The following is a 12,515-nucleotide window of genomic DNA, read 5'->3' as shown; positions in this document are numbered from 1 at the left end:
ACACTGTCCCGGTCTGCTGCAGACCCCTCACTGTGCCACAACTCGGACCAGAGGCACGTGCCGTCCCAGGCTCTGCAGGGCTTGCCTCAGGCCTGGGTCCCTCTCTGCTAACACTCAGCTCTGTGACGCCAACCCAGTCCTCCTTCAGTGCTGCTCCCGGATGCTGTCAGGGACAAGGGTCAGATATGGGACGAGGAGCCAGGCAAGGGTGAGAGCCTGAGGCTGGGCCATCCCATCTGCTCTAAACTTGGGAAAATAAGTGGCAGCCTGGAATTCGGACTGGGTTACTGGAGTAACCTGGAATTTAGGTCAAATTATTGGGAAGACATCAACATGTCAAGCAAAGAAAAGCATTTTATAAAATAGGATTTATAGAACAAGCCCATAGTAATATATACATGCATTTCAATGTATATGTGTGAACCTATATAACCATACGGACCCAGAGTGGGCCAAACTTTGCAGTTAAGGGCATGGTCCTTCATACCACTGCTCTAACTTCAGACATCAGCCCTAAGTTTGGGGGTCTCAGGGCTACCCTCCCTTCAGACCAGCTGGCTACAAATTTCGGGTCCCCATGGATTCCCTCAGGTCTGATCATTCACTAGAAAGACTCACAGAACTTAGGAAAGTGTTGTAATCTTACTTACTGTTGTATTATGGCAAAAAATATACAAATTAGGAAAGACACATGGGGCTAAGTCTGGGGGAGTTCCAGACACAAAGTGTCTGGACATTGTCACTTTCCTGGCAGTGACATATGACAAAGAGTGCTGCCAACGAGGAACTCCACCAGAGCTTTGGTGTCCAAAGTCTTGAATGAGGCATCATTACACAGATATGATTGATTGGACTCAGTCTTCATGATCCTCTTCTTCCCAGAGGTGGGGCTGATATCTGGTGGCTCAAAGCCCCAACTCTCTAATAACAGGGCTGGTCTTTCAGGTGCCATCTTCTTAGCATAACCTATCAGGTGTGATCCCAGGGGACACCAGGAATATTAAGGGCATTCTTTTACTTAGAAAATTCCAAGGACTTAGAGGTTGCCTCCCAGGAACTGGTGACTTAGGCCACCCAAAGCTGTTATTGCACGGAATGTATATGCCATAGAAAATGAAATGGAAAGAGATCCCTCAGACTTCCGGCCAAGATGGAGACCTGGACAGACACGCTGCATCTCCCTCCACAACTAAGAAGGAACACAACTATCTCAAAACTAGAAACAGCCAGAAGTTCCAGAAAATTGAGCTGCATGGAAGTCCAACAAACAAAGATATAAAGAAATACTCATCCAGACAGGTAGGGGGGGCAGAGCCGGACAGAGAAGGACGCCATGTGGTGGTGGCAGGAGTGGCAGCAGCAGCAGGCTGGTGGAAAGCACAGTCACAGGTTTTAAAAAGTCAGAAGGGACACCCTGGGAGCATTCCCAGCTCCTGACCAGACCCCACAGATCACAGTCCCAGCACCAGGGAAAATAGAGCCCATTGCTTCTGACTGTGCAAACCAGTGGGGGTTGGGGCAGAAGAAGAAACTGCCAGCCACTCAGCAGAGTCCGCTTGTCAAAAGGGCCCCCACGGTCCTAGAATGTCCTCGGACCCACCCACTCTGGGAACGACAGGCAGGGCAACAGCTATAGAGGCGCCAGTCTCATTCGAAAGTGGGAGAAGTGCTTGGAAAAGGGGCAAGTGCTGAGCAAGCAGCATTGTTCCCTCTCTGACCCCTCCCCCGCATACAGCCCCACAACATGGTGAAACGTGTTGACCTGTACCAAGGGATCCCGAAGGCTCCGTCCCCTAAACGTAAGCGGTGCCACAGCTCTTGCCCAAATCACAGAGGCAAACACAGAGAGATGAGGAGACAGAGAAGTAGGACCCAGAATCGGGGGCAGCTCAAGGTCCCAGTGGCACAACTAAACAATGAGCAGATAGCATGCCTAATGGATGAGGAGATAGACAACTTAACAGAAGCACAGTTTAAGGCGTTGGTGATTAGGATGCTCACAACTCTAACAACAAAGATTACAAAGGACAGGGAAATAATGAAGGCTACCCTGGCTGAAATGAAGGAAAATCCATATGAAACAAGTGGTGAAGGAAAAGAGCCCAGGGTTCAAGTCAACAAATTGGAACATAATGAAGAAACAGTCACCCAGTATGGAAGGAGGAAATGAGAATTTTTTTAAAAATGAGGAGAGGCTTAGAAACCTCTGGGACAGCTATTGACTTGCCCACATCTGAATCATAGGGTTGCCAGAAGGTGAAGAGGGAGAGCAAGAAATTGAAAAATCATGTGAAAAAATAATGAAGGAAAACTTCCCTCATTTGGGGAAGGAAATGGACATACAGGTTCAGGAAGCACAGAGAGTCCCAAACAAACTAGACTCAGGGAGGATCCCACCAAGACACATCATAATCCAAATGCCAAAGGTTAAGGATAAAGAGAGAATCTCAAAAGCAGCAAGAGAGAAGAGGGAAATGACTTGCAAAGGGGTACCTATAAGACTGTCAGCTGATTTCTCAAAAGAAACTTGGCAGGCAAGAAGGGACTGGCAGGAAGTATTCAAAGCGATGAAAAGCAAGGCCCTACCACCAAGATTACTCTATCCAGCAAGGCTATCATTCAGAATGGAAGGGCAGAGAAAGTGCTTCCCAGACAAAGTAAAGCTGAAGGAGTTCATTGTCACCAAGCCATTGTTATATGAAATGTTCCAGGGACTTCTTTAAGAAAAAGGATATCAAAACTTTCAACATTAAAATGAAAACAGTGTCACAACTATCAACAACAGAAGCTAGGGAACGGAACAAAGGGAAACTGAACAGACAACTAGAGAGGGAACAGAACCATCGGTATGGGGAGCATGTGGGGGGAGGGCTGCCGGGAGGGGGAAGGGGGAGAGGGAGGGAAATGGTGCAGGACTTAAGAAGCAAGGTAGGAGGGTGGGGAATAGATAGAGGAATGAGAAGAGCTTTATGCACAAGCCATGGACATGGACTAAGGGTGGGCAACTGCTGGAGGGAGGGGGGTTGCTGGGTGGGGGGGAGCAAAGGGAAAAGAAATTGGGACAGCTGTAATAGCATAATCAATAAAACATACAAAAATAAATAAATAAGTAGATTAATCAATAGATAGATAAATAAATAAAAGTCAAAAGTGAAATGAATAAATACATAAATAAATAAAATCCTTTATTTTAAAGAAAATGTTCTATTTTGTTGGTATTATTTCTTAAGTAACTATTAACACCAGTTTTATAAATGGATATAATTAACTCACAGACTAGCAGTTTTCTTTGAAATGTTCTCCTTTCTCTCCTTTCTGAGCTTATCCTAATCTCTGACTGTAACTTGTAAACATCTGTCTATAATTGATGAAATGACCGTCCGTTGGGTCCCAGTCAGCTCCGCAACAGAGATTGTCATGCTTAGGAGCCAAGTAGCACTGATATTAGGTAAAAAGTCACAGACTGAGCTGCTGGAGAGGAAGAAGCTCACAGGCAAATGCCTCTGAAGAGTCCCTTGACCACAAAGCTGAGACTTTCGCAGAGAAGTGTTCAGGGAAAATAATTCCTAGAATAACTTATACATGTGATTAAAACACTTCGTATACTGAACGTAGGGAGGTTTCTTCAGGATCAGTCTGAATATAATGTGCCAGAGGCTCCCCCCTAAGTGTCCCCAAGCCTGCCTGCTCCCTCTGCGCCACCGTAAGAGGGTAGAATTGGAGCCAGCGCGCCGGCTCCCGCTCTGTACCCCTGCGGAAGTCCTCCCGTGCAGAGGTCTCCGAGTGTGCTTACAAACATCAATGAACCAGCCTCGTCGTCACGTCTCTCCACAGAGATGGTTCCTTTCAGTAACGCAGAATTTTACCTCAATGGCCGACTCAGGGTCACCTGAGACGTCCTTTGTATCATCTGGAAACGGATGTTCAAAGCGTAAAGATACAGTGCAGCCTCGCTGCAGATCCAAACTCATCGCACCCTTAGCAAGGCCACTGGAGGGAGGAAGGATCATCTCTTTGAATCTTTAGAGCAAGGCTCCTTCCAGGTGGCCTTTCCTTGGGCTCCCCAAGCACCCACGTGCCCGAAACCCAGACTTCAGCTCTCCTCTTTCCTATCTTATCTGTCCAAAAGCTGAGCGAAGACAGAACGTGACTTTTTAAAAAGATTGCTTTTAATGAATCACTTTGATTCAATAAGTACTTGGCCATATAATCTTCTGTTACCCCAAACTCTTCTATTTATTGAACACATTGTTGCCACTCCCGGTGCCAGACACAGGGAAGACCGCGGGCACTCTCCCGCCGTCGCGGCGAGGGCGGACCGTGAACAAGAACCAGCGGCCTGCGGTCAGTGCTGTGAGGATGACAGACGTGGTGGGCCGGGGAGGCAGGTAGGAATGGGTAGGTCAGGCAGGTCTTTCTCTCAGCAGTTGATGTTTGAACTGTGACCTGGAGCATGAGACTAAGACTTATCATTGTCTTTCCTTTTGGCAACTTACAGATGTTTATTTCTAATGAAGTAAATATCAATCTTAAATATCCCACATAAACAAGAAGCTCATTGGGCGGGAGGGGGTCCCTTTTTGAAATTCCACAGCCACAAGGCTGTGAGACCAAAAAGTGAGAAAAACCACTGCAGTTTGTTCCCAGCCCCGCCTGGGCCCCGCCCTGCTCTGACGTCACAGGCGCCAACCATTGTGACGTAACCGCAAGCCCACCCTACATATACGGGCCCCCGCGGGGCTGAGATTTTGTCCGTTAGAGCCCAGGAAGCTGATTGTGGTGACCTGTTGGACTTGGACTCACGAGCTTTGTTCTTGCCATTCCTTTGCGAGTGTTTGCTTTTTCCTACTGTATTTGTTTGTCATTTTTTTGCCTTTTGTTTCTTTTCCTTTATTATTTTCCCTTCTTTTTAAATTTCTCTTATTTGTTTTTCTTTTCGTTTTAGTTTTTATTTACTTATTTCATCTTTTTTTAATTGTTTTTCTTTTTAGTTTTTGTTTTGTTTTCGTTCTCATTTTGAAGTTACCATGGCTAGTGGCCTTGCAGCCACCGCTGGCCTTCGGGAGCGCTTGATTGGCGACTACAGGCTCCTGCACACCATTGGCAAGGGCTCCTGTGCCACGGTGTGGTTGGCCCTGCACTTGCCAACGGGCACAGAGGTGGCTGTCAAAGCCATTAGCAAGAGCAAGGTAACTGACTATTTTCAAGAAGTTGATTGCCATAAGTGTCTAAATCACCCAAACATCGCACAGATATTTGAGGTGATTGGCACTGCGCAGAAATGGTACCTCTTCATGGAGCATGTCAGCGGAGGGAGCTTACAAGACTACCTAGAGAACTGCGGCCCCAGGAGCGAGGCAGCAGCCCGACTCATGTTCCGGCAGCTCGTGTCGGCGGTTCACTACTGCCACCAGAAGAGAATCGTCCACCGGGACCTCAAGCCAGCAAACATCCTGCTAGACGGTGAGAGAAACCTCAAAATAACAGACTTTGGCCTTGCCAGGGACTTTACAAACTATAACTTGACAACCGTTTGTGGCACCCCATACTATATGGCCCCAGAGATCGTGCGGGGTCACGCCTATGACGGCCCGAAGGTCGACGTCTGGAGCCTGGGGGTAGTTTTGTATAGGATTTTGGTGGGGAGTTTGCCATTTGAGGGGCTCATGCTCGGAGAGCTGAAGAAAAAGGTCCGGAGTGGGAAGTTCTGGGTACCACCGTCCCTATCCAGAGAAGGTCAAAATCTTTTACAAAAGTTACTGACTGTCAGCCCCAGGGAAAGGCCAACGCTGCAAGACATACTACAAGACCCATGGGTGACCATGGGTCAGCAGGAGGAACTGACGCCATACAGCGAGCCGCCCTGGGGCGACCTTGACCGCCAGGTGGTAGACACCATGAATAACATGGGGTTTACCGAGCACCAGATTCGGGAGTCGTTGACCCAGAAGAAATACGACAGGGTCATGGGAACGTACCTTATTCTCAAAACAACCACGAAGATGAGGTATCGCACCATCCAGGTGAGACCCTGCCCCAACCCTGTCTCCAACATCGGGGAGAGTCCAGAAGAGCCTGCCCTTCCCTCCAGCAGTCAGGGGTCGTGGACGACCGCTCCGCCGCCACTGGAATCCATCCTGGAGTCCTGGACCAGCGCTTCCCAGTGTGACCCCGGTGGCTCCCCCACCACCCCCAGCCGCGGCAGCACCAGCGAAGCCGGAAGAGCCCCAGAAGGACCCAGCGTTGACAACGGCATCCAGGCTGCACAGCCTGAAGGTGGGACCCCAGGCTCTCCCTCTGGCCCCGGCCAGGGCTGGCGGGGTGTGGCTCGCCGCACCCTCAGGAGGTTCTTAACATGCATGTGCCGTGGGCTGTCCACTTGCAAGTGGCGTCGTAAAAGGACCAGAGTCGCGCCAACGTGACTTTTAAAGTTGTGGACGGCCTACGGCACCAGAGGTGGTCACAGACAGCTGCGGTGCCGGCGGTGCCACAAGTACACGCCGTGCGTGCAGGTGACAGGACCCGGTCCGGTGGACGACGGAATGTGTGCGAGCTGCTGCAGCGTTCTCCGCACGGGATTCATGCCAGGAGGGGATCCCGCATCTCCGTGGACTGTTTTCTCCTGGGGCCCTTCTCCCTCCCCTGCTCTCCTTTGCTCCCACATTTGTGGGGTTCTTAATAAAGTACTTGGTTTTTTCCAAACTTTGTAATAAACTTGATGATTTGATGCAGAAAAGTGTTTTGGATACTTTGTTTCTCATCCTCTCTGCACAGCATTGGGGCTGGGCATACCGTGCTTGAGAAGCGTGTCCTGACGTAGTACCTACTTGGGCTTTACTACGGGAACTCCCAAAGGTTGGGCATGTGGTTTTACAGGGAAAAGGGCCGTGGGTCAACATGGGCCAAGGGGAGGAACTGGGCATGCCGGACAGGTGCAGACACCAGGGCACAGCAAGGGGTGAAGCAGGCGGAGGTCTCGGCTGTCAGGCAGCTGAGAGCCAGGGTGCTCTGTGACACCAGCAGGGACCACCTCTCCTGACCTGTTGGCTTTATTTGACCCCCTCTGGGCGGGTGTCATTATCAGGGGGTCTCTCCCTTTATACAGTCAGATATGTAAAGCGCTGGAGGAAGAGCGCTCCAGCCCAAGGAAACAGCCCAGCTCAGGGCGGCCAAAGCTCAGTGAGCTGGACTGAGGGCAGCAGTACGTGTGGCTGCCTAGGAAGGGCAGAGCTCGTGAGCCACGGGAAGGGCGTGGGGTTTACTCTGAGAACAGTCAAACCCATGACCCAATTTACGTTTTAAAGCTAGTCAATTGTGGCATACGTTTTTTATCTATTTCTACACATTACAAGATTGTCTACATATAATATGAGTCGCCGGGCAGGGCAGCTTTTCTTAAACCGCTGAGGAAATATGAGTCGGAGACTGTGTCTATCTCACTTTGATCCTTATCACCCCACTTCCATGCACACATAGGGAGGCAAATTAATTGAATGTTTTAAGAGGAAAAGCCCTACCTACCTCATACCACCCCAGTTCCATGAGTACATAGGAACACAAAGTAATTGAATGTTTTACAAGGGAGAGCCCTGACTTCCAGCCAAGATGGAGGCATAGACAGACATGCTGCATCTCCTTCCACAACTGAGAAGGAACACAACTACCTCAAACCTAGAGACAACCAGAAGTTACAGAAAATCGAGCTGCATGGAAGTCCAACAAACAAAGATATAAAGGAGAAATACTCATCCAGACAGGTAGGAGGGGCAGAGCTGGGGAGGGGAGGACGCCATGTGGTGGCGGCAGGAGCAGCAGCGGCAGCAGCGGGCTGGCGGAAAGCACAGTCACAGGTTTTAAAAAGTCAGGAGGGACACCCTGGGAGCATTCCCAGCTCCTGACCAGACCCCACAGATCACGATCCCAACGCCAGGGAAAATCAAGCCTCATTGCTTCTGACTGTACAAACCAGTGGGGGTTGGGGCAGAAGAAGAAACTGCCAGCCTCTCAGCAGAGTCTACTTGTCCAAAGGGCCCACAGAGTCCTAGAACATCTGTGGACCAACCCAATCTGGGAACGACAGGCAGGGCAACGGCTATAGAGGCACCAGTTCCATTGGAAAGTGGGAGAAGTGCTTGGAAAAGGGCAAGTGCTGAGCAAGCGGCATTGTTCCCTCTCTGACCCCACCTCAACATCCAGCGCCACACTGTGGTGAAACGGGTTGCCCTGTACTGATAAATGCCTAAGGCTCTGCCCCTTTCAATGTAACAGGTGCAATAGCTCTACCTAAGTCACAGAGAAAAAGAAACACAAAAGCCTGTCAAGATGAGGAGACAGAGAAGTATGGCCCAAAAAAGGGAATGGATCATGGTTCCAGTGGGAGAACTAAGCGACGAGGAGATAGCTAACCTAACAGATGCCAAGTTCAAAACACTGGTGATGAAGTTGCTCACAGGATTTACATATATGCTTAAGTACAGCAAATGCATAAGGGAAGAAGTGAAGGATATGCTAAATGAAATGAAGGAAAATCCACACAAAACCAATGAGAAGGGAAGGAAACCGGGGTTCAAATCAATGATTTTGAACATAAAGAAGAAAAGAACAGTCAACCAGTACAAAATGAGGAAATGAGAGTTGAAAAAAATGAGGAGAGGCTTAGGAATCTCTGGGACTTTAAACCTTCCAACATCCAAACCATAGGGGTGCCTGAAGGAGAAGAGGAAGGGCAAGAAATTGAAAACTTATGTGAGAAAATAATAAAGGAAAACTTTTATAAGGAAAACTTCCCTAATTTGTATAAGGAAATAGACATACAAGTCCAGGAAGCACAGAGAGTCCAAACAAGCTAGACCCAAAGACAACCACACCAAGACACATCATAATTAAAATGCCAAAGGTTAAAGATAAAGAGAGAATCTTAAAAGCAGCAAGAGAAAAGCAGAGCGTTTCCTACAAAGGGGTGCCTATAAGACTCTCAGCTGATTTCTCAAAAGAAACTTTGCAGGCAGGAAGGGACTGGCAAAAAGTATTCAATGTGATGAAAAGCAAGGACCTACAACCAAGATTACTCTATCCAGCAAAGCTATCCTTTAGAATGGAAGGGCAGATAAAGTGCTTCCCCGACAAGGTAAAGCTAAAGGAGTTCATCATCACCAAGCTATTATTATATGAAATGTTAAAGGGACTTACTTAAAAAAAAAGATCAAAATTATGAACATTAAAATGACAACAAACTCACAACTATCAACAACTGAATCTAAACAATAAAAACAAAATCCAACTAAGCAAACCAGAATAGGAACAGAATCATAGGTATGGGGATCATTTGGAGGGTTGTCAGCTGGGAGGGGGAAGGGGGAGAAATGGGGAAATTATGCAGGGATTAAGAAGAATAATTGGTTGGTACAAAATAAGACAGGGGGAAGGGTGAAGCCAAAGAACTTATATGCATGACCCATGGACATGAACATAAGAGGAGTGGGATTGATGGAGGGAAGGGGAATACTTTAAAAATTAAAAAAAAAAAAAAAAAAAAAGGAAGAGATCCCTCAGAATGTAAAGAGTGGTTCTCACAGAACGCTGAGGTTCAGGTGTGGCAGACACCATGTGATAGGTTCACCAGAACCCATCCCTCTTTATTTTTTTTTAAAGTATATTTTATTTATTATATTGTTACAATAGTTCCAATTTTTTCCCCTTTGCTCTCCTCTGCCCAGGTTACCCCCTCACCCAGCAATCCCCTCCAACTGCAGCCCATGCCCATGGGTCATGCATACAAGTTCTCTGGCTTCACGCTTTCCTATATTATTCATTTATTCATTCATTTATTTATTTATCCATCCCTCTTTTCTTGATACAAAGTTAAACTACACTTGCCAGCTTCCCTTGTAGTCAGATGTGGCCATGTGACAGAATTCTGGCCAATAAAATGCAAGCGGAAATAATGCTTGCCATTTCCAAGTCTGACCCATAAAACCTGCTTCACAGTCTTTACTCTCTCTTTCGCACCCACTGGTTAGAGACAATGCACCCAGAGCACTAGCGGATGATGGAGCCACAAGATACGAGACTCCTGAGTCCCTGAATCATCAAGAGAAAGGCTACATGGCAAACATTGTCACTGGACCTTTGCATGAGCAAAAATAACCTATCACGTTAAGCAGCTGAAATTTGGAAGTTGTTTATTAACAGCAGGTTGTCTATCCTAATGAGTGCATCGGCCATTTTCTTTTTTCCCCCTTATGCTAATTTTCTTAACATTCTATAATAAGTGGTTATTATTTTTGTAAGAAGAGAAAGCAAACATCAAAGTAATTTTTTAATAACAACATACAAAAAATTAAATTAGATGGTTAGAGAGGAGGGCACCTGAATAATTTTAAAATGTTCTTGAAGAAAAATTTAACAGGAACATTAGATAGCACAGGAAAAAACGTCACTCTTCTGGATCTGTGGACCCTGAGGGGCTCCTCCTCTCTCTCCATGACCCACCCAGCAAGCAAGCCTTGAAGTAGCTCTTCTCATTGAGCCCCACCAGGGCTGGGCGCAGGCTGTCTCAGTGGACTTAGTCCCAGACTGCTGCTTGGGTTGCAGCCCCTACAGCTGTGTCTGCTCCTACCCAGTTTCATCCGCTTGGGACATTGTCCTGCCCAGCACCCCTGAGCATCCACGCTGGCAGGTACCTTAGATATTATAAAGGCGTAGTCTTCATGACACATTATGTATGTGTAGACCGAGGTCCAGGGATACAGAAGAGAACTCAAGCCAGGAACCCAGGCTTCTCTCCTTCCACAGTATTTCTCCCAAAGTGGGTCCGTGGGTGTAGAGAACAGTTTAGGCTCCCTCCGGCTTTCTCATCAACTTCATTACCTTGACATTTTCACCAAGAAAGTACTTTCTTGCCTTCTGCTGAATCTGCTGTGATTTCACAGAGTAGACAGACTCAGGTCTGGGACCATTCCCCAACCTCCACCTCTAACGCCATACAGGACTTCTCCAGGGTCTGGGGCCCTGGGGTCCATTCACTGAGGATACACTTTCAGTTCAGTTCTAAAGACACCATGCCAAGGACGCCCTATATCCCATTTTTCATCCATAAGGTGGCTCATCCTGGACATATTTTTTATTATCAATAAACATAGGATCTGTATTAGTTAGGGTTCTCCAGAGAAACAGAACCAATAGGGTGTGTGTGTGTGTGTGTGTGTGTGTGTGTGAGAGAGAGAGAGAGAGAGAGAGAGAGAGAGAGAGAGAGAGAGATTTTAAGAAAGGGACTCCTGAGATTATGGGGGTTGACAAGTTCAAAACCTGCAGGGTTGGTCAGGAAGCTAGATACCTAGAGACTAGCCATGGTTGCAATTCAGTCTGAAGGCCGCCTGCTAGTAGAATTTCCTCTTGTTTGGAGGAGGTCAGCCTTTTGTGTTATTCAAGCCTTCAACTGATTGGATAAGGCCCACCCACATTGTAGAGGGCAATCTGTTTTACTCAAAGTCCACTGATTTAAGTGTTAATCTCATCTAAAAACACCTGTCCAGAAACATCAGGAATAATATTTGACCAAATATCTATCTGGGCACCATGGCCAATCAAATTGACATATACAATTAACTATCACAGAATCCTTGAAAGCCCAGCCTTTTTAGGTCAGTTTTTCTTGACAAGTTAGACCTCATATCCCAGGAGAATCTCAGGCCATTCTAATTACATGTAACAGCAACCTGCTGAGTACTACAATTTACTCTTCACAGCATCAGCATCATCATTCCCACTTTACTGAGCAGGTGCCCAAAGTTTAGCAAAGCTTAGTGACTCATCCAAGACAGCGAGCTAGGACTGAACTCAGACAGGGGACCCAAACCCATGCATGTTCCATTATGCATCCTGTCTCTCCAAGCAAACACAAGAAACATTTCCAACAAGGCATGGCACTGCTCTGGGCATTGATAGGTATTAGCTCATTAAATTCCCCCAAGAGCCCGAGGACAGCAGTACCTCTTAATACCCCTGCATAACAAAGGAGAAAGAGAAAGCACAGTGAGATGGGGTGACTGGCACCACAGCAGAGCTGAGATTTGATCCAGGCAGTTGGACCTCAGAGCTAACAGCTAATCCCTGCGTTATCCTGCCTCTCTATACTGTGCCTCTGTCCTCTCTATCTCACACACTTTTATTTCTTAAAAAATTTTATAGAAAAGAAGAATCTAAAAATGATTAAGCTCTAGTTCTTTGCATCCCTCTAAACTCTGAGCTTGAGCCTCTGACACATGTGCTTGTTTTGTAACCGTGGCCACCAACTGCTGGGGTTCTGCCTTCTGTATTTTCACCTGCTGATTTCCTGTATCCACGGAGTCTGCGTGCTGCGCCTCCGTGGAATGGTGTCTCCCATTCTACCGATTTCTCCCAGCTCTTTGCCAGCCTCCCAGATTATTAGGGGTTGCTAAGAGTGAGCACTTCTGAGTGTCAATACTGGGCCTGGCGTGAGGATAGTTTATGCATGTGGACTTCTTGAGCCCCCA

At 47.3% G+C, this 12,515-nt stretch overlaps 1 pseudogene; it reads left to right on the top strand.

The window, feature by feature from the left end:
* The first annotated feature begins 5,027 nt into the window (after window positions 1-5,027).
* LOC150017927 (MAP/microtubule affinity-regulating kinase 3 pseudogene) lies at window positions 5,028-6,422 on the top strand (annotated as a pseudogene).
* Window positions 6,423-12,515: the final 6,093 nt, after the last annotated feature.

This window comes from Furipterus horrens, unplaced genomic scaffold (assembly GCF_987537825.1).
Source record: "Furipterus horrens unplaced genomic scaffold, mFurHor1.1.pri manual_scaffold_2, whole genome shotgun sequence".
Classification (NCBI taxonomy): domain Eukaryota; kingdom Metazoa; phylum Chordata; class Mammalia; order Chiroptera; family Furipteridae; genus Furipterus; species Furipterus horrens.
This window is presented reverse-complemented; position numbering and strand designations above follow the sequence as displayed.